At 39.9% G+C, this 21779-nt stretch overlaps 1 pseudogene; it reads left to right on the plus strand.

Moving 5' to 3' along the window:
- Positions 1-1187: 1187 nt before the first annotated feature.
- LOC141958535 (putative tRNA methyltransferase 9B) lies at positions 1188-20629 on the plus strand (annotated as a pseudogene).
- The last annotated feature ends 1150 nt before the right edge of the window (positions 20630-21779 follow it).

Consider the following 21779-nt stretch of genomic DNA (forward strand, 5'->3'; position numbering starts at 1 on the left):
CAAGTTCTACAGGATTTAATCCTAGCACAGTTTTTCAGATCAATAAGTGACATAACCAAAACCTTTCCAGAGTTAGTTTCTTGCTGCTACTGCAGGACTGAACTTGAGCTTAGTCTGCTCAAGTGTTTCTCTTTGATGTAATTGCCTAGGAAATCACAGAACAGTAGTCTTTTGAGTTGACAGAATTTTAAATGCTTATGGGTTTGAAAATAAGGACCAGATAAAGACTGTATCAGGAGTCAGATTAATGGCCAGCCTGCAGTGCAGAGACCTTGGCTGAGGTGCTGTCATTGATACCTTTGCCTCAGAGGAGAAGGTATTCTGTGTGAGGTTGTTTATAGCGTGGGAATGGAACTGGAGCAGCCTGTCTTGGTGGCCCAAACCTTCAGTAAATCGATGAAAATCCTGGCATAGCCAGCGTATGTTCAATGAAGCTTACAATTTTTACAGCCTTTCTGTACAAAGTTTCATGGTGAACTGAACAATGACTTAGGATGCAATAGGCTATTCACAATATCACAGAGTTTTCCTGGGGGCATTGCTAATACCACTGCACCATGCCAATCCAGAACAGCTGAAAAAAAAGGATGCTTGGAAAGCTGGAAAGATTTTTTGTTCATAGTAACACACAGTGTCAATGAATTGTGCAATGGAAAATTGTAAGCATGGATCTTTCTGGGTGCTGAATGAAGCAGAGGAGAAATGATGCCTCTTGGAGCTTTTGTTTCAGAGTCTAAGCAGCTTTTGGTATTCATCATCATTTTCAGTTGTTGTTTTTTAAGATGTGTCTGTAAACAAAGGACTTCTTATGAAATATCTTTTTCAAGGGTAGACTGAAAAAGGGTGGAAGACTTCTTGCAGCAAGTTAACAACTTCCAAAGTATAACAATATAAACAAGTTAATAAACATTGAGTGGTAGGTCTTAAAATTCTTTCCAGATTTATATGACAACAATATATTGTATAAAATCATAGACTAGATGACCTTTCTTCCTCTAAAAGCCTCAGCAATATCTCTTTAATTGCAACATAGTGTTTGAAAATACTATTTCCTGAATAAACAATGTCATACTGCTTAACTTAAGGAAATGTACTTTGGTAACAGAGTTTCAGTGCTTATTTTTCTCCCTTCCCTTTCTCTAGGACAGATGCACTGCCTTCAGTGAGTTAGCATAGCCTTGATTGTGATGGAGAGGGAGGCAAGCCAACTTGAGAGGGATCACATTCATAGTGTATATGAGAAAATTGCTTCTTACTTCAGTGACACACGCTACAAGGCATGGCCAAAGGTGCAGCAGTTCATTTCACAGCAGGAACCAGGCAGCCTGATTGCTGATATTGGTGAGTGGGTTTGTCTGTCACATTGCTAATGACAGTCTAAGTATGTCCTCTCTTTCTATCAAGCCATATTTGTGGCAGAAGGGTTTGGAGCCTGTGAATCAAACCAGGGAATTGAAATTAGCAGACTGACTATCAAGTTTGCTTCATACTTCACTCCACCATTCATAGTCATATGAAGACAATTTGACTTCTCCCAGTATCCACTAGGTCAACTAAACTGAAGCACTTAACTGAAGCTAAATTTCTGAAGATGTCATTGGTGGATGCTAATGTTGTGTACTGATACGATAATTCTGGAATTTGAAATCTTGTTTAGTTCTTACAACATATATTGTGTGTGGCTAATTGGAAGCAAGTATCATGATGCTGTCCTGAGTGCTTTGGGGAACAATGTGTGACAGTTTTTAATACCCCAAAGGTTTGAGAATGTCTAAATGGTACGAAGGAAGCCTCTGTACTGGCTTTAGCACATGCACCAGAAGTGGATACATGCTGGTTGCCCAGATGAGATCTGGGCATTAACTCATGATTTCTACATGTTTAGGCTAGACTTCTAAGTAGAGTTTTGAACCTGAAATCCTTTCCAGCAACACATATGTGTAGTCTCCCCACTATAGCATGAGAAAGTTTGTGAAAGAGAAAAATTACTGAGAGTTGGGCTAATCACACTAACTTTGGGGAGTCATTCAAACTTTATCATATACTTTTCCCAGTTTATCACAGTCTAAATACTGGGAACAATATTCCTACCAGATTTTGTGGTGTTTTTAGTGTGAACAAATAAAATGTGTACGAAGAACCAGCACATTGAATTTTTACCAATGTCATAGACTTTGAACTTTGTTAACACTGTAACTTAAGCTCAAGCTTGGCTCTTGGGTTTTGGCCTGCAGAGTCTGTTGGCATGCTGTTGTGGGGTCTGTGGCCAGAGTCAAGTTCTGTGTGAAACACAATTGCCAAGAGTGGTGCCACAGCACTGGAGAAGAGTCTACCTGCAGGGCTCTCCTCTGCCCCTCTATCCCTGGGAAGCAGCCTCTGGTGTCGGATTAGAGGATGTGTATTAGGGGCTGTTGTTTGGTTTATACTGGAGCCTTTCCCTCCAAAAGTGAAAACCAGAAAAAGTCCTGGAGTTCTCTTCCAATCAGAGCTCCACAGTACTCCTCTTTCTGCTCTCTTTCCACAGAAAAAAATCTAGTATTAGCCAAGTGCTGGCACCATTTCACAGCACCTCTTCTCAGATGGTGCTGAAGTCAGGCATGGGAAGGACTGAGAGAGCTCCAGCTTTTCTCTGGATATCTTCCCTTCATTCCTGGGAGATGGGATCAGCAGTTAATATTAGACAAGCAGTTAGGAGCAGACTTCTATCTGCAGCTGGGCAATGATTCATCTCCCATTCAAGTGCCATAACAGATTGATGGGTCCCAGAGTCTCCATGCTGAACATAGGGACCCGCACAGGATTTCAGAACAGGTGCTATGGGATGGCTGTAACCTAAATACAGGGACTTAAATATTTGAAAGGCTCCAAAATAACAATTTTTTTTTAATAAATAAATACATTAGAGAGAAAAACTGGGCTCTGACCCAAGCTTAATGTTTGGTGTAAGTGTAGCCATAAACAGCATGTCAACTAAGGTCTGCACACAGTAGAGGGTATTATGCTAGCCCAATGCATTTAACTCCCTGATCTTAAACGGAACTATGTTTTTTATGATGCAAGTGAGAAGTCAAGTTTTTAAAATTAATGATCTACTTTAAAATGCACTTTGTGTTAAGATTCAGATAATTCTGCAAACAAATTATCAAAAATTTAGATAAGATCCTTTTAACTGCTGACACTAAAATTGTTCTTATCTAAAGATGTCTGCCTTTATTTCAAAACAAGAAGTATTTCAATTTGAGAAGATGTAAATTTCCGTGTCGCAGGCTCCATTATGAAAAGGAAACTGCGCGGAGATACCAGAAAAAGAAACTCCACTGTTGTCATGGTGACAGCAATTAGCAGCAGTTAAAACAGCAAACAATGGATTTAATGGTTTGGTCTAATAGTGACTTAATTACTTAGCAGTCTAGTTTGTCTATCAGCATTTCAATACACAGAAATAATTCAGTGCTGTGTTCCTACTACACATGCTTTCACTTAGCATTTTGAGTGTATTACAAGCAGAATTGCAGTAGCATCATTATCATAAATATTTTTGATTCCATATGTGGTGGGAAGGCCAAGTAAATGCTCTCTAGCAATCCCACTTGAACACCTCCTGTCATATAGCAGAGAGCCTGCTAGACAGAAAGGAGCAGTCTGTGCTCATTGTACTGTGATGGTAAAAAATAACCTGAATTACACTGCAATCGTATCTCCTTTAAAATGGGTGGAGAATTTCAAGCTATTAGGCCACTCAAGGTCGTTCATCATCACTTATGTCAAGAACACATTTTCTTTTGCACAGACACCAAATATCCACCTTTCTCCTCCTCATTATTTCTTCAGGCTGTGGAAATGGCAAATACCTTCACATCAGTTCTCAAGTCTATAAGGGTTGTGACTACTGTTTCGCATTGATGGAATCAGCATGAAATGAAGGCCATGAAGTAATGATATGCCATAGCTTGTCTGCCTTATCAAAGTGAGTGCTTCAATGCTGTCCTGTCCATCGCTGGTAAGTTCTGCATGCTGCCAGTGTCTATAGACCAGACCTTTAAAGAGTCTAAACCACTTAGGCAGGCATTGCAGTCTCTTCTAGGTTGGGTTTTTTTTTGTGATCAACAGAAGATTGTGGGTTGCATAGACCACGTAAATCTGTATTAGGACAAGAAATATATATTACTGCAAACTCAGTGAAAAACTGCAAAATGGGTAAGTCACACAGATGTGAGCTGAGTTTTATTCTAGTTCAAGCACAACTAAACTGCAGTGTGAAAAACAGGAGAGGAGAGCCTTGTTTGTGCCTTATCACATGGAAGAAATTTGAAATGTTGGCTCTGGCAGGAAGAAGATATAACAAAACTTGTTTAGGAACACTGAGCATATTTGAAGTTCAGTATTAAATCCTTCTGTACTTTTCCACACACTGGTTTTTTTAATCCCATGCTTCATGATTTGTCAGGCAACACAGTAATTTTTGTGCTTGAAGAAGGATGACCATGGAGCAGATCCTCCTCGAAACTGTGCTAGGACACATGGGAAATAAGGAGGTGACTGGTGACAGCCAACACGGCTTCACTAAGGGCAAATTGTGCCTGAAAAATTTGGTGGCCTTCTACAACAGGGTTACAGCATTGGTGGATAAGGGAAGAGCAACTGACATCATCTACCTGGACTTGTACAAAGCTGTTGACACTGTCCCACCTAACATTCTTGTCTCTAAATTGGAGAGACATGGATTTGATGGATGGACCACTTGGTGTGTTGTCCCACAAGCAGGGTTGTTTACTCTGTGTGCAATGTGCCAATATACACACAGAGCAGAGGTATTTTATTTATTTCATGTTTGCACAAAGATGGGTGCTAGGTGGTAATTCCGCAAAGCTAGCACACCACACAAAAGGACTTTGGTGTATTTGTACACTTCAAACTACACAAATACACATTTACTGTAATAACCATTGGTTATTTTCTTATCACTTTTTCCTTCATTGGTTTACAATGTGCCCCTTCTCAATTAAAAGTTATAGCGTTTTATAATTATTCTGCGCAAACTCAAAGGATGAGGGGGGCACATCTTGGTCTTAAATTGAGTTGGTGGTTGCTATCTTCCCCTGCCTTCTTTACCTTTCCCATAGTTACCACAGATTTTTGCTGACTTTATGCTTCTGTCGCAATTACTCAAATTTCAGCATCTTCTGGACAGGATGTTCCCATTTTATCCATCTTTCAGTTTCTCTTCAAGGGCATAGTTGTTAGTAAGGCCTGCATTGTTTATGAAAAGTATAACTTACATAGTAAAGGTTTACATACTAAATCCATGACTCCCTGTCCTCCTTAGAAGATTTAAATGCAGTATATCTAATGCTAACTTGAATAGTGTCACTGTAACCTAGGCACTTATTCAAACATACGGTTTTACTTAGGTAACATTTTGATAAGGAATTGGCTTGATGGTCACACTCAAAAAGTGGTGTTCAACAGCTTGACGTCCACATGGAGAGCAGTGACGAGTGGCATTCCTCAGGGGTAGGTGTTGGGACCAGCATTGTTTAACATCTTTGTTGGTAACATGGACAGTGCATTGACTGCACCCTCAGCAAGTTTGCCAATGACACCAAGCTGTATGTTGCAGCTGACACGCTGCAGGGAAGGGATGTGCCATCCAGAGCAACCTTGACAGGCTCGAGAGGTGGGCCCATGCAAATTTCATGAAGCTGACCAAGGCCAAGTGCAAGGTTCTACACCTGGATTGGGGCAAACCCATGCACAAATATGGGCTGGACAGAGAACAGATTGAGAGCAGCCCTGCAGAGAAGGACTTGGGGGCGTTGGTTAATGAGAAGCTCAACGTGACCCAGCAATGTGCGCTCTCAGCCCAGAAAGCCAACCATATCATGGGCTGCATCAAGAGGAACGTGATCAGCAGGTCAAGGGAGGTGATTCTCCCCCTCTACTCTGCTCTCATGGGACCCCACCTGGAGTACTGTGTCCAGCTCTGGAGACCCCAATATAAGAAAGACATAGACCTCCTCAAGCAGGTCCAGAGGAGGCCATGAAGATGATATAGGGGATGGAGCACCTCCACTGTCAAGACAGGCTGAGAGAACTGGGACTGTTCAGCCTGGAAAAGGCTCCAGGGAGACCTTACAGCAGCTTTCCAGTACCTAAAGGGGGCCTACAGGAAAGCTGGAGAGGGACTCTTCATCAGGGAGTGTTGTGATAGGATGAAGGGTAACAGTTTCAAACTAAAATAGGGTAGATTTAGGTTAGATATAAGGAAGAAAATCTTTACTGTGAGGGTGATGAGACACTGGCACAGATTGTCTGAATTTGTGGCTGCCCCCTCCCTGGAAGCATTCTGGGCCAGGTTGGACGGGGCTTTGAGCAACCTGGTCTAGTGGAAGGTGTCCCTGCCCATGGCAGGGGGGTTGGAACTACATGATCTCTAAGGTCTCTTCCAAGCCAAACCTTATATGATTCTGTGATGCTGATCCAGCTGGAAAGTAACCCAGCAAAAAGAAATGGTGCTTTTAGTCAAATCAGTTACCAATTGCCTCACTGCAGAGAAACCTGTTTCAGCAAAAGCAGGAGGTAATGCAGAGAAAGAACAAGGAGCCAATGACAAAGCAAGCAGAGGTGCTTGTTTCAGTGGCACTGCCACCTTAAAATGTTCATCCAATACCCTCAGATTTAACTTCTTGCAAGATTTTTCCTTCTTGTTTAGTTGCCCTTTTCAACCTAACAGCTACCTGTCTTTGCCACTGTTAAAGCAGACATCGAATGTTAGCTTTAGCATTTGCTTTTTTATCTTTTAAATTTTGAGGGTTCTTTTGTTTTGGGAGTCTTGAAATTTCTCAACCACCTTTTTAAATTTAGTTAATAAGTTTATACTGATCAAAAGATGGACAATACTGTAAATAAAGCAAATTACAGTGCTCAGCAAACTTGATTTTCCTTTTCTCAACCAAAGGAGTGTGAAGGTCTCTAAGCCTTGTTAAATCAAAGTGAAATGTTAATACCTCTCACATCTTTTGAAGTTAGAGAGTAGCCTGCCACAGCCTCTTCTCCATGTTTCGGGTGACGTTTCTTTAAGCCCTGAAGGACTTTACTTTTTAAGTCCATGTCCATTTGACATTTGATGGAAATTTGAGATTGCATTATTGTCACCGGTACATCATTGTACAGGGATGTGAACCATGCTCAGCTACACTATCTGAAAATCTTTCAGTCATGATTTGAGAAATGTGACCAATAGATAACTGTTTTATTATTAGGGTTTCACATCCTTTTCCCAGATGGATTAACAACCATCTTGTGCCCAAAGGCGATTTGGCATTTTCTGGAAATCCAGGGTAAGGAAGTGAAGGACAAGCCAGATTTGTCAAAAAGGGTATGTAGCAACATCCAGAAATTGTCTGACTCAGAAGAGTCTGTGCCCCAGGAGTACTTGTGAACAGTCTGCAGAAAAGCAGAGTAGCTGGGCTGAGGTTGCTGTTAGAGATGCAGAACTACAGACCTTCCCATCCACAGCAAGCTGAAAGCTCTGCACAGCTGGTGTGCGAGAAGCCAAAATTGGTGAGGAATCCAGAAGGACACTTCAGTGACAGGTAGAACTGTGTGGTTATGGACTGTAGCCCTTTCAACACTATAATATAGCTGCAAATTACAAAGTTATTTGTTACAGCTTTTACCATAACAGATCATGCATGAACCATAGTAATGATCATGTTTCCTTATTATTGCTGAAAAATATGGTTCAGATGCTTTATAAAGCTTCAAATAATGTGTTGAATTATTATATAAACTAGTATACAGTATAATACTAGTATAGTACGTATATACCATGGTTTGGTAAGCATGTGTTCTCTTAATCTTCAGAAGATTGTCAAAGAAGGCAAGAAATTTCTGTAGATGTTCAAAAGCCAGGTCTATAGTAGGAAATATTGGCAGAAGAGGAGCGTCAAGCCTAACTTGATGATTTTTCCTCGGACTCAACACCTACTGTGTGTGCATATATAATGAAGTATTTTTGCCAGTTCCATGAATGACATAACCTATACTGACAAGAAACAAATCTGGACATGATATATCAGCAAAAGTTTAAAATGTGCTGCTTTCAAAGGCTTAACTTTCTGTTCAAGGAGACAAATTTGCCCTGTGAGTATGCAATTCGTTCCTCAATGTTTTCACTGCTTAAGAAAGAAATCATACTCGCTTTCCCAGTGTATTCATAACATAAATTTATTTGAGATTTAATATCACTGAACAACAAAAATCACCCCCTTTGCCATATACTGATGGCTTTGTTAATGTTAGCATGATGAAACCATTCCTGTATGATTGAAATAAGTAGGATTTCTGCCACTTGCAGTAATGGAAAGAGGACTAGTACTCATGTTTCCACTTTGACTAAGGAATTGTTCTGAATCATAATACAGGACTGATTTTTTTAGAGTGGCTTTACCTCTGTCAAGGTGGTTTTCTCCTTTATATGGAAAGGTCATGTTCTGTGTTAATAAAATCTTGTATATGCAGAGCTCTTGGACTCTGAGATGGGCAAGGGATAAGAAGCTGCTTCTATTAATTTAGATAAATAATTTTTTTCCTCCAAATGCAGAGATGAAGACATGACATTTTCCTCTCCTATTAGGAGTCAAATACTCAAGTCAGTAAAGTTATTTTTATATTACTGAAATATCTGATCAGACTTTTCATCCCAGTGGGAAAAAAAGGGTTCCTGGAGTGAAGAGCATCAAATAGCTTTCCTTGGTGTTAATACCAGTAGGTGAAAATTGACTTTGCTTTAATCTGTGATCTTTTAGTCATGTGGTAATTTAACAGAGAAAGTGAGGGAAACCTAAGGGACATAAACCTGTCTGGTCCTCTAATTTACACTGTCTGAGAAAATGGTCTGTGTAATTGCAAATAGTATAATTCTTTAAGTTTACTAGGTGGAAGAGTATCTTGGGGAAAAAAAGAAGTCTAAATAAAAGGTCCAGGAGAGTTTCCTTACTATATAACATCCTGTCTTTATGGTAAAATTCAATGAGATGCTGTCATGGTTTAAACCTGGCCAGCAGCCAAACACCACACAGCCACTCCATCACCCCTTCCCTGTCAGGACAGGGAAGGAGAAAATAAAGCAGAAGGCTCAGGAGTCAAGATAAGGACAAGGAGGGATGATTCACCCATTATGATCATGGGCAAAAGTCAGATTCATTAGGGGAAGAAAAAGAACATAAATTTAATTCAGACACTAACGCCACCACTTAACAGAGTAGGACAGTAAGAAGCATTACCACATCTTAAAAAAACACTTTCCCCTCACCCCTCCCTTCTTCCCAGGCTGAGCTTTGCTCCTGATAGCTCTACCTCCTTGCCCCCACTGACGCAGGGGGCAGGGAATGGGGAGGTGCAGTCAGTCCTGCTGCTTCTTCCTCCTCAGGAGGAGGACTCCCCATCATGATTCCCTTCTCACGGGAGACAATTCTCCACAAACTTTCTCCAACATGAGTCTTTCCCACAGGCTGCAGCACTTCCCTAGCTGTTCCAGTGTGGATCGCTTCCATGTGTTGAAATCCTCCAAGCGTCGAACTACAGCCGTGGAGGCTTCTTCCCTCACAGTCCCAGCCTTCTTCAGGTGCAGCCACCTGCTCTGGTGTGGCGTCCTCCACAGGCTGCAGGTGGGCATCTGCTCCACCCGTGACCTCCATGGTGTCAGGGGGGTGGCCCTGCCATCCCACCACAGGATACAAGGGAGTCTCTGCTCTGGCACACTTCCCCCCTTCCTCCTCCTTTCTTCCACTGACCTCAGTGTTCACATAAGTGGCCTCCTTGCAACCTCTCCTCACAACTCCAACCCCTCCTACCAGGTTCCTCTTCTTAAATACATTATCACAGAGACACGGCCACTGTTGCTAATTGGCTCAGCCTTGGTGCAGAAGCAAGTCCAACTTGGAGCCGGGGGAGCATTGAGAAGCTTCTCACAGGGACCACTGCTGTAGCCCCCTCCTCTGCTACCAAAAACCTTGCCACTCATACAAACCCAACACAGATGCTGAACAAGAAGAAACCAAGTATTAGTATCAGATCATATCAGAGTAGTTACATTGCACTGTTGTGCCAATTAATATGGGCACAATATTGCAGTGCTGTCATGGCAGTTTCTTTACCCCATAAAGAAACATCATATTTATGTGCAACTTTGGTTATTTCTGCGTAAGACTGAGTTTTGTCAGATAGGTGTATATACCAGTTCTCCTAAATTCCGTTTTTCGTAAGGATCAATCAGGATTACATTCTAAGAGCTTTTTTAACTTTTTCCAACAAAGACACTGTGGCCAGACAATTACATTCCATTCCCTAAAAGAAACAATGTTAAAGGCACAACAAGCAAGCTGTCCCCATGGAAAGTGGAGTATAACAAGATGTGGTATGAGAGCATCAGGAACTCTTTATTGCCATAGAAATTGAAAAGAAATCAGAAAATGTGGCTATCAAAAATTACAAGGGTTGTTGTGAAGAAGCAAAGTCAGGATGACTACAGCATAACATGAATTAGAACTAGGATAAGGTTTTATAAATGCATATGAAGCAAGAGGAAAACAAAAAGGAAAGAAGAGCAAATAGCAGATGACAGGGGAAGCTGCATTTTTCTTTGGTCTTTACAAAAAGTTAATAGTAGTCATCAACAAGTTAGAGTTTTAACCAGAGGATAGGAGTTTAGACTATAAAAAGGAAATAACATCTTAAAGAATATTTAGATAAATTAGATTACAGAAATTGTTAGGAAATCATGACATTAATCTTAAAGTGCTGTGAGCTAGCAGATTATCTTTAAGATCTCCAGCAAGTGAAGAGAAGCAAACATAATACTCGTTTCCAAAAGAGAGAGAAAGGACATCAAGAGGAAAACAGCTTTAGATTTATGCAAGGATACTAGAATAAATAATTTAAATAATCTAATTTAAATAGAATAAATTATTTAAACCTACAGAATACTAATGTGATGGGAAACAGCCAACATGTATTTGTCAGGAGCAAGCCAATCTGCTTTCTGTCTTTGACAGGGTAATCATCTCAATAGACAGGGTAGCAGGCAAAGACATGATATATCTTGACTCTTGTGTCATTGTTGCAAGTAAAATAAGTAAATAGAGGTAGGAATATGGGAAAAAATTATTCACAGAATGGCTCAGTGGTTCACTGTCCAATCAAGATGCATTTTGAAGGGGATGCTTTTGGAACCCACCCTACATCCTTTTCAATGCAAACTTTTAATTAATAACTTCGATGGCAGGCTAGAGAGCATACTGAACAAATTGTGAGTGACTCCTATGTAGGAAGAGTTGGAATTATTTTGAAAGATGGTATTTGACATCCAAAGGATGGAGAGGTGTGTGAAATCAACAAGACATACAGAAACCACAGAGAGGATGTACCATGCTCGTGGAAGGAAACATTCAATGAACAAAGTGAGAAATAATGGCCAGGCCAGATATGTGTGAGTTGTGTGGTGCTGTTACAAAACCAGGCAAATCCCTTCCTGGGGTATGGTGACAGAACAGTTTCATGGAAGGCAGAAGAATGAGTCACCCTCCTGTGCTTGGTACTTTTGAGATCCTAGGTGGAATATCATATCTGCATTTGAGGACCATGCCTTACAAAGTTTACAGTCAATATGGAGACATTTTAAATAACTGATGTTTAGAAAATCTGAATTATTAGAGGAAGCTGAAGGAATTGGGTTTGGTTAGTTAAGAAAGGAAAAAAAGAAAAGACTGAAGGAAACATAATAGTCTTCAAATACATTTTTACAGATTTTTTTTTTTTTTTTTTTACAGATTTTTACAGAAAGCTGTTCTTTATTTGACATGGGAAGAAAAAAATATCATCTTACCCCGCAGCAAAGGTTTTTTACCTCAGACATTAAAAGGCTTTTAAGGACAGGTTAGACAAATTTGGGCTAAGTGTTTAATTTTGCCTTCGAGCTGGAAAATGGACAACCTCTATTTTTCTGCATCTATTCTAATGTAAAGGTCACCTGGCCTTTCTGAGAAAAATCCATTGCCTCTCCTATAACCAGTTGATGCCTAATGTTAGTACAGGTCCTCTCACAGCAGCAAACTCTCCTCCCTGATGCAAGTCAGAATGCAAAATACTAACAAAGTCTGAATATCACAAGAGGTCTCAGAGACAGAGGAGAAATGCCACCCATAGTGGGATTTTCTGGTTTTGACCAATCCACAGAGTACCTCTGCTTCTTCTGACTGATCTGCAAAGCCCTGATTTCAGCTTTGGTCTCACCACGGCTAGTGTTTTATCTAAAGTGAATAATGAAGTTATTTCTAAGCTAGTAATCATTAGCTTCTTAGATTCAGATTCTTAGAGATGCAGAGAAGCTCCACAGGACAGTCAAGAGCCTGTGGTTGACACCTGCAGGCTTTATCTGTCATTCAGGTGGTTGCTGTCACTGGGCTCATCAGCTGACAGTGTTGTCTATTGGTGAAATTCTCACCAACAGCAAGGAGCCTGATTTCTGTCATCTCACGTAATTAAATCAGGAGCTTTGTGTTCCTTGCATTGATATTTTTCATGCAAGTTATAATTGATTTATCAAAAATATCTTAAGTTTCTTTCCAGTCGATGATACATAGTTATCTCAGGATGGGGTCAGGTCAGAAAACTTGACTCTCTCTTTTTCTTCCCTTAGAAAAATGTGCATCACAACACAGTGATCTCTGCACCTTACAATCCCCTCTATTGCTCCAAGTTGCTCTGGTTACTCTGGTGCAAACTCCAAATGCACCCTTATATTTAGTTTAATTTTCACAGTAGCAGTCAGCAGCCTGCTCAGCATTTTTAAATATAGTAAGTTATTTTAGACCACAATCAGCTATCTGTGATCTTATCACTGTCACTGTGTTGACAGTGTATCTGTTTTAAATCTCACCTACATGTTCTTAACAACATGTTACCTGATTGCAAGGTCTTGACCAGCTGTTGGGTGTCATTAAAAGAGGTGACAGCTTCTCACTGGCTGCATAACTTGCTCATGTACAGTCATTGTCCTCTACTCTCTCAGGGTGCAGAGCAGTATGACTGTGGTTTTGGAAGGAGAGATGGCTGAGCAGCTTCCATGTGATGGTTTTGGCAGGTTTGTGCTGTCACCTGAGAGCAGACTTCCAAGCACGGGGAGTTTCACTCTGTACTACCAAAAATTTATTCTCCTGCTGAGTAAAACATAAAGATTCAGAATAGATCCAGAAAGGCATTCAGGCACCTTTAAAACTTCTTCATGAAATAAGATCCATAGTATCAAGGCCTCTTTTGGGGTTGATGTCTAACAGAGGATTGCAGAGTTTTTGCTTTGTTTCTCTTTCTTTTTCTCAAAGCAGGAGAGCTCAATTCACCTCCTTCCTCAGCCGGAGGGGTTTCAAACCCACATTTCCAATACTTGGAGATGTGCCTCAGTCCTCCAAAACTTGGCAGCATTGGGTGGAGAAAACCACCACCATCACTTGGAACCTGCAGCTAAAAAGCCCAAAGGAGGTGGAAGGGGAGCCTAAATCTGTAGCCCAGCACGTAGGAGCACACCCGGGAGGCAAGGAAAGACAGCAGCTGCCTGCATTATTTCCTCTGTATGCAGTGATTGCCTAATGTAAAGTGTATAGGCAAGATTAAATGGTGGCTGAGAGCAGAGGGATCTGGCTCCAGTAGCCCACTGGGAGAACCCTAGAGGTACTGCAGCCAGTGGGAGCGGGGTGGCAGCTCCAGGCAAAGCCATGCTGCTTGCTGGGGGGGGAGAAGGGAAGAGTAATGCAGGCTTGGAGCAGGCGCCTCGAGGAGGGGAACAGTCTGATGACCTGACTTTATTTTATTATCCTCTTTTGCTGGTTTTAGCTATAGGTGTCCTTACTTCTATGCTGCTGTGACAAGCATTTCAGAATTATCTTTAGTATAAACACAGAAGTAATCCCGCTGAAACCACTGTAGCTACTCAGATGCTTAAAATTAAGTATGTAATTATATTCCTGAATCAAGGTTTTAATAAGTTAATTAAATTTCATAATTACAATGATTTTTATAAAGGCAGCAACCTCATTTGTTAATGCTAAGCATAAATGTGCAAAAATTAAAGAAGGAACAAATTTTCCAACCTAAGTAATTAATGAGGAATGTTTTTAATAGCAAAAAGTTTTTAATGGAAACACTGTTTGAAGTTTACTCAGTAATTCTTTTGAATAATTCTTTGGTATATTAGTATTTTTCCTCCCCTTTTTATTTTTGATACCACCATAATGAAGAGAATAAAATAATATTTAACCTAGATTCATGCCTTCTATATTTGTTCCAATTGTTCCTATTATTAGAGCTGACAGAGATAAAGTGACATCTGAAGTGTATATGCAGTATATACAAAAGAGTCTCCAAGATAAAAATTCTGTGATCCTTAAATACTTTCCAAATGTCTCTGAAGGGATTTAACTTCAATAAAGAAATTTGACAGAGAAAAGCAATTTCTGATTACACAGATTTCTTTTTGCCATTTAACAGGAATTGAATCACTGACCTAAAATATAAATTTTGAAAATTACTTTAAAAAAAAAGAATTTAAAGTTGTTGATGCTTTCAGTTTTGTTCTCTGAAGACAGCTGAATGACACAAAAATGTATCTTACATTGTCTGCTTGTTCTAAATAATCCCTTTTAGTAGGATTAGTCACAGTATTAAATTAAGAGAAGGACCGATTAATTAAATTCTTATGAAATGAAGAAGAGAAGAATCTTTGAAATGTTCTCCTCTCCTCCTCACCCTCTCCCTTTGAAATCTAAAATTGCATTATGTATTTTTCAGTTATGGAAAATCTTTCAGTCTTCAATTTAAACAAAAGTGGTAGGAATGAGCAGTACATGGCACAAAATTAATTTGAATTGACTCCTAGGTACACTAGGGGAATGTATGGCCAAAATGAAAAGGAACGCTTGATTTATAACAACTGTTAATCTGTGAAGCAAGACCTTGCTGCTGCAGAGAGCTTCAGGGGTTTGGGGCAAAGCATGTGTGCTCACCCCAAACAAATATTTTTGTTCTTAGATTTATTTTTTGCAATTGTTTCTTTGGATGTTTAAAAAATTAAATGTGGTCCTACTTGTCCTTATCACCATGGCATGGTGTTGGTTAGTATGATAATGATATAATGTTCATTAAAGTCCTTTTTGTAGTGAACATAAGGGGTTTTTCTAGCTTTTGTTACAAGGGTTGCATAATAGCTAAAAGCTCTGAGTATTCTTCTGTGGAAAAAAACATGAGGATAAACTTCTGGAAGAAATGAGAGTAGGTAGACAGCTACAGAGGAGAGCAGTGTAATGATAAGGATGTATCACTAACCCTCTGATAAACCTGGGAAAATGACCACAGATTATTAAGAGAGATTGTGAGGGCTGTGAGGACAGAAAACACAATACTGAGAAACTGCAATTATCCATATGTAGGTTGTGTAAATGATACACAGGGGCACGAAGCCTCTTGGAAAGATTAATCTGAGAACCCACAAAAGGGAAACAACTCTTATTAGTCTGAAACGGTGCATCAGGCCCACATCAATAAGTAATTGTGCAAGAACTACTTTCTCTCACTGAATTTAATGTGACTGTAATTGAACCTCCTGCTAGGAACAAAAATACTTTAAAAAATCCACTGCATAAAAGTTTACTCCTAAAAATGAAGAAACTCTTAAGAAATTTGAAAGGGAAAGCCAGAAGGGTAAAATACTAGCAGACGGGTGTGGAACGTGCTGAAAGACTCAGTGTTGAATGCTTAGTGTAGGTGTGTGGCACCTATAAAAAGGCCGCCGTTCAACAGATTCCTATGTAATTTATAATTACAAATTAAATGAATAGGCTAGTGATAAAGTTTGCTGGTGATGTACAGTTATTCAGGATTACTGACTGCAAAGAGTTGCAAAAAAGGTCTCATGAAACTAATGACTGGGTGCAAAATTGCAGAGAAGTACTTGTGGATAAATGCTAGGTAATGTGCATAGAAAAAAATAACTAAGTGTACAGGCACAGTGGTACCCTCTGTTCTTGTTTACGAAGGAGATATTGAAGTCATTATCAGACTCATTTTCATTGCACTGAAAATTATTACCTCCGTGTTCAAAACTTGTCAAAAAAGTATTCAGATATTAAGAACAAAAATCAAAATCCAGAAGAATGGTAGAAGATAAATACCTGGTGCATCTGTATCTCAAATACTGCATGTAATTCAGGTTTTCTCCATCTCTGGAAGGATATAGATGAACTAGTGAAGTCCTTATGAAGATCAAAGGTGCAGATTTATGTATGAGGATAGATAATGGGCTAGAGCTCTTCACCTAAGAAAAAAAGAGTATCATCATGGAAGTATTGTAAAAGAAGTGTATATATCATACTGCTCCTGAGGGAGAGGGAGATAGCATCCTGGAACCTACAAATGGTACTAAATTAGTGAATAGGGACTCAATTTCTGTGGTTTCTTACAACAGGAGAGCCACAGGGAAAGATTTAAACCAGAAGGAATCATTAAAAAAGAAAATAAATTAAATTTCAGATTCTTTTGACATGTGAATTTCAGAAGTACAAGTGAGTCCAAGGAGGTATCCATGAGGGACAAATCCATCACTGGCTATTAGATACAAGCTCCAGCCTGTGGCTGAGGAAGCTCTTAGGATGCTGACCACAGGAGGCAAGGGGAGAGGGCATCACTATTCTTCCCTTCTTTCTTTCTGGAACATATGGTGCTGACTGCTGCCACAGCCCTGTGCTGGAGGGATGTTTGCTCTGACCTAGGACAAGTTCCCACTGCCCTGATATTGTTTTCACCACCTGCAAGCTTCTATAATTATTGTAATTTAGGACAAAACTAATTTTCATTTAAAGTACCAGTCATTATGACAAATGCACTTTGAAGCATCTGGACCCTAGTTTTATAGTGTTTGATGGTGGGAATTCACCTTAAAATATGTTGAACAGCTGGTGAAAGATTGTTCTAGGGGTGCAGCACTGAAGGACTCCAGGAAGACCTTCTTGTGGTCTTTCAATGCTTAAAGGGGGCTTGTAAGAAGAATAGAGACTTTCTACCAGGGCCTGTATTGACAGGACAGGGGCAACAGTTTTAAACTGAAATAGGGTAGATTTAGATTAGATATTAGGAAGAAATTCTTTACTGTGAGAGTGGTGAAATACTGGAGCAGGTTGCCCAGAGGAGTTGTGAATGCCCCACCACTGGAATCATTCAAGCTCAGGCTGGATGGAACTTTGGCAACACGATTTAGTGGAAAATGTCCCTGCCCATGGCAGAGAGGTTGGACTAGATGATTGTTGAACATTCCTCCCAACCCAAACCATCCTATGTTTCTATGAAACATTGCCCCTAGTGCCATCTACTCATCACTATGAGAGGAGTTGTAGGAGAAGCAGATCTGAACCTTTGCCACTGGAGGAGAGGGAAGCAGGCTCTGCAGCTGGGCTGCAATCAAGTGAGTGTCTGTGTCTCACTGCCAGCTAACACGAGCTGCTCCGTCTCTGAAATGGCACCTTTACTGCACAGTACAGATTGTTCAGTTTAAACACAATTTCAACATACAGGAAATTTAGTGTCAAGTAAAATAAAGAAATTATTTTTTTATAACTTGCATGCTTTAGGTCAATGTGTCTGCATGGCAATCTTGGAGCCTGACATGTTTGGCTTTGATTAAAAAAAATTGTGTGCAATAATCTGTGATTTCAGGATAGTGTGATGTTGCCTCATGCAGATGCTCTGTTTCCTTAAATTATGCATATTTAAATGGAATACATCACCCATAGCTTTTAAAATTATCTGACAAATTTATCTTGACAACACTGAAGTTTTGCTCAGTGTGAGATTTTATTAATACTCTGTAATTTCTTAAATGATACTTGATGCCTTTTTAATTAAAAAGTTATAATGTTTCCATGTCAGCGTCTCGACTAGTGCTAGAAGACCTGAGCTTTTGGAATTGATTTCTGTTCATCTCAAACAAGTGAAACCTACAGGCAGAGCAGCTGAATAACTAAATGTTAAAAGACCCTATTTCTTCAAAGCTTGCCTTTTGATCCTCACATTGCTGCAGAGGCTGTGAATGCATCATTCATTGCAGGGAGAGTGTTTTCCTATCTCAGCTGGATTGCATGCTGTTATTCTTTTAAATTGTAAAGTGTCTCTTTTTCTGAGGCAAAATGGATCTCATAGTGAATGGCTGCCCTGACAGAGAAGCTGTACATACAGAGCTTCTGCTAGCATCTTCTATATTTAAGTTTCTTAAAAAAAGATGAAAATTGAAAGCTTGCATCTTTTTTTTTTTTTTTCCTTGAAAGTTCTGTTATTTTTCTGTGGAAACAAACACCTCAACAACTTAACCAAAAACTGTTTTATCATTGTAACGTGAAGTGGTATGTGTAGAAATATCTGCCCAAACTGGCACAGGAATTTTCACTGAGGAAAATAAAAGGTTGAATATCACTAATTCTATTGCTTTTTGTTTTCAGCCTCTTTAATATGTGCCCTTTCCTTTCCAGCACTCTTCCAGGATTATTTCCTATTCTTATTTCTCATGTAACATTCATTTGATGTAGCTGAGACTTTGCTGAAGTCCCTGCTGTGCACCAAGACCTAATCAACCTCAACGTCTGTTGTGAATTGCAGTAGAGCTGCATAGTCAGAGGGCAGGAGCCAACCTGCAGAGCTGCCTTTTGGCAAATTCCTGCCAAAGCCTGAGACCAATTGCCCTTTTCAGGGCAAAAATTTTTATTGAAATGGGAGTCAAATTTAAACTCAGTTCTGACTCAAGTGTAGCTGTGCTGCTTGAGTTTCACCATCGTAATGATGAGGTGTTGTCCATGTCATGCATGTTTGTGTGGTGTGGGGGGTTATCAAGCAACAACGGGATTATCTAATTATTTGTTTTCATTATATGTTTGTTAATGGCAGAAACAGACAAATGCTAGTTGACTAAGTGTCTTTCACCCATATGTTCATGATTTAAATGTATCCCAGGCCGATAGCAACTGTTCCTTTTTTCTGCTCTGTTACTGACATCTGTCAATAAAGGAGGAGAAACGGGCAGGCAGTTTTAACCTAGTCCTCTTTTAATGGGTGTCATCAGCAGGATCACTAGCACAGCTGTTGCAAGGATCGTGTATGGCCTCAATCTTTCAGAAGGGCTTATTTCAGGCTACAGATGAGCATTAGGTGAGGGTAAAAAATGTTCAGGTTGCTTTGCCACTGACCAAGTGGTAGCCTTTCACTGAGAAAACAATACTGTCGTGTTTATTGCTGATCTGAAAGATGTCATTTGTTTCAATGTTTCGAAATTCTGCTGTGTTTTTAAAATAAGTCACTGTGTTATGAACTCCTTAGAATTAGAGATAGTACAATGGTAGATATGTTAGAGATAGTACAATAACACGTAGCACAATGGAAGATAAATGATGTATTCCTGTGGTGCAAACCATCGGCTGCCAGTGTGTCAGAACCAGTCTCTGTCCTTATATTCTGTATTCATTAGTGCCTCGAGGGATACTTAGTCACCTTATCTGTTCTGTTCTAGTGATTCACCATTTTTCAATGGAAGAGAGGCACATGCGAGCAATAAAAGAGATGGCTTGCATCTTAGGAATAGGAGGCCAGATAATGATATATGTGTGGGCAATGGAGCAAATCCGGAGAAGGTTTGAAAAGCAAGATGTCTTTGTTCCTTGGAATCCTTCACCTCCTTCTTGCTCCTTGAGTGAGCCTTGCTCACGTGGAGTACAAAAATCAATTCTTTAAAAGGACAAAGAGCTGGCTTTGAACCAGGCCTGTCATGAGTTGGATGGGACTTCAGAGGTACACAGGACAGCAAAGAGCTCATCCCATGGAGGAGAGAAACAAACGCCCTGCACAGTGTTAGAGAAATCTCTGAGATGGTCTCTGTTCTCAGGATCACTTGACTCAGTATCAGATGTGGGTGATCAGTAGCACCAAGAAGAGCTCATTAGATACTGCAATTACAGTGTTCAGCTGAATGAATTAAACAGGAAAAAAAAGTTGAACAGAGCTTGGCTTTCTGGAGCACACTTGTGACTTTTTTCTACATTGCAAACTGAGTTTTGAAAATACAACAGCTTGAAGTGGCTGTTAAACCTGTGCTGCCCATGTCACACTGCTTGAAGGCTTTCAGGAGTTGCTATTCAGAATTAGGACAAGCAACTATACAGCTCCCTGTGGCTGCAGATACTCTTCACGATTGCAGCAGAGTGTGTTTACTTGACCTGATTTCACATCAGAAAGAATTACCTGTCAGACAACAACTTAAAATAGACCATCACCCGAAACAAGGAGCTTTCTGCCAACCTCAGAACAAAAGAATGACAGGCTCTTCGCTGCAGAAAGCAGCGATGAGCGCACCCTGACCACACAGAGCCAGCAGCAGACAGGTCCTGGTGGGGCCTGGCTGAGGTACCACCACGTTTTTAAAGAAGGGGAGTTGGCTGAGCTGACAGAGCGTCGTATCCCTGAGATACATATTACTCATTCATACTTTGACCATGCCAATTGGAGTGTGTTCGCAGAAAAGACTGAAGTGTGTAAAAACTAGGGAAAATTTCCTTATTGAAATGCACAAAGAATACTTAGGGGCTTTCTTCCTTTTGAAAACTCAGCGCCTTTGAAAATCTTTCCTGAAGCTTTTTATAGCCCTGGGTTCTTCTGGGGGGAGAGGGAGACTTATGGGGAGGAGACTGCTTTGAAACTCTCAGGTTCTATGACTGCTTTCTTTGATTTTGTTCTTAAAATACATCTGTATTGAAATTTTTTTTTATAGAGTTACTATTTCAGACCAAGAACATTTTAGCACACTGACCCCTTTTCATAAACAGCTGCCAGCTGTGTTTTGTTGCTTGAAAATAGGTAAAACACAGTTGGAAGGTGATTGCTGTATTTTTTTTTTACATGTACATTAAAAGTCTTTGTTATTAATTTATAACTATATAATCATTCCTGTCAACTTTTTATTTTAAAATTTATTGTAGTCTGCCACTTCATGCAACATAATGCGAGAAGTAATTGAAAGACACCCTATTTTATTACAGTTCACTTTGTCAGCCTATATGATACTTCTAGTCATACTAGACAGAGAATCTCTTACGAGAATTACTAGGTGTATGGAGCCCTCATGGCAGAGACAGTAACTCATGACACTGTCATAGTCCAGAGATCTTTTTTATTGCCTTGGAGCAGTCACAGCCAAAAAACCAGAGATATTTCCCTCCATATATGCCGCTACATGACACACACACCCCCCCCCCCCCAAAGATAGTTTAAAAGTGAACTTGACATGTATCTTTAAGCCTGGATTGCTTTTTTTCCCTGTCAGCAAAAATAGGATGAGTCGGAAGAATTTAATAACTCACTTAAATCTGTACAGTGAATGAGCATAGCACAAAAAAGTGTTCCAGTGACCGCTAGTCAACTGAGAATATATTTAACATCAGCATGCAATACTAATGCTTTTATCTAGACTCACCATTTGCAAAGAAGATTAATTATCTGATTTTTATACATAAAGAAACTGAAGTAAGTAAGTTTGCTTAAGTAAATATTTGGAAGAAAAACAAAGAAAAAACCCAAGCAACAGGGCTGCTTTGCTGACGATTATTTATGTGCTGGAAAAGTCTGTCTGTAATTTTACTTCCGGCCTTTGTTTCTGTGGATTTAGGAATCAGCAAGTCAGAGATGAAACTCGTTTT

This window comes from Athene noctua, chromosome 1 (genome assembly GCF_965140245.1).
Source record: "Athene noctua chromosome 1, bAthNoc1.hap1.1, whole genome shotgun sequence".
Lineage (NCBI taxonomy): Eukaryota > Metazoa > Chordata > Aves > Strigiformes > Strigidae > Athene > Athene noctua.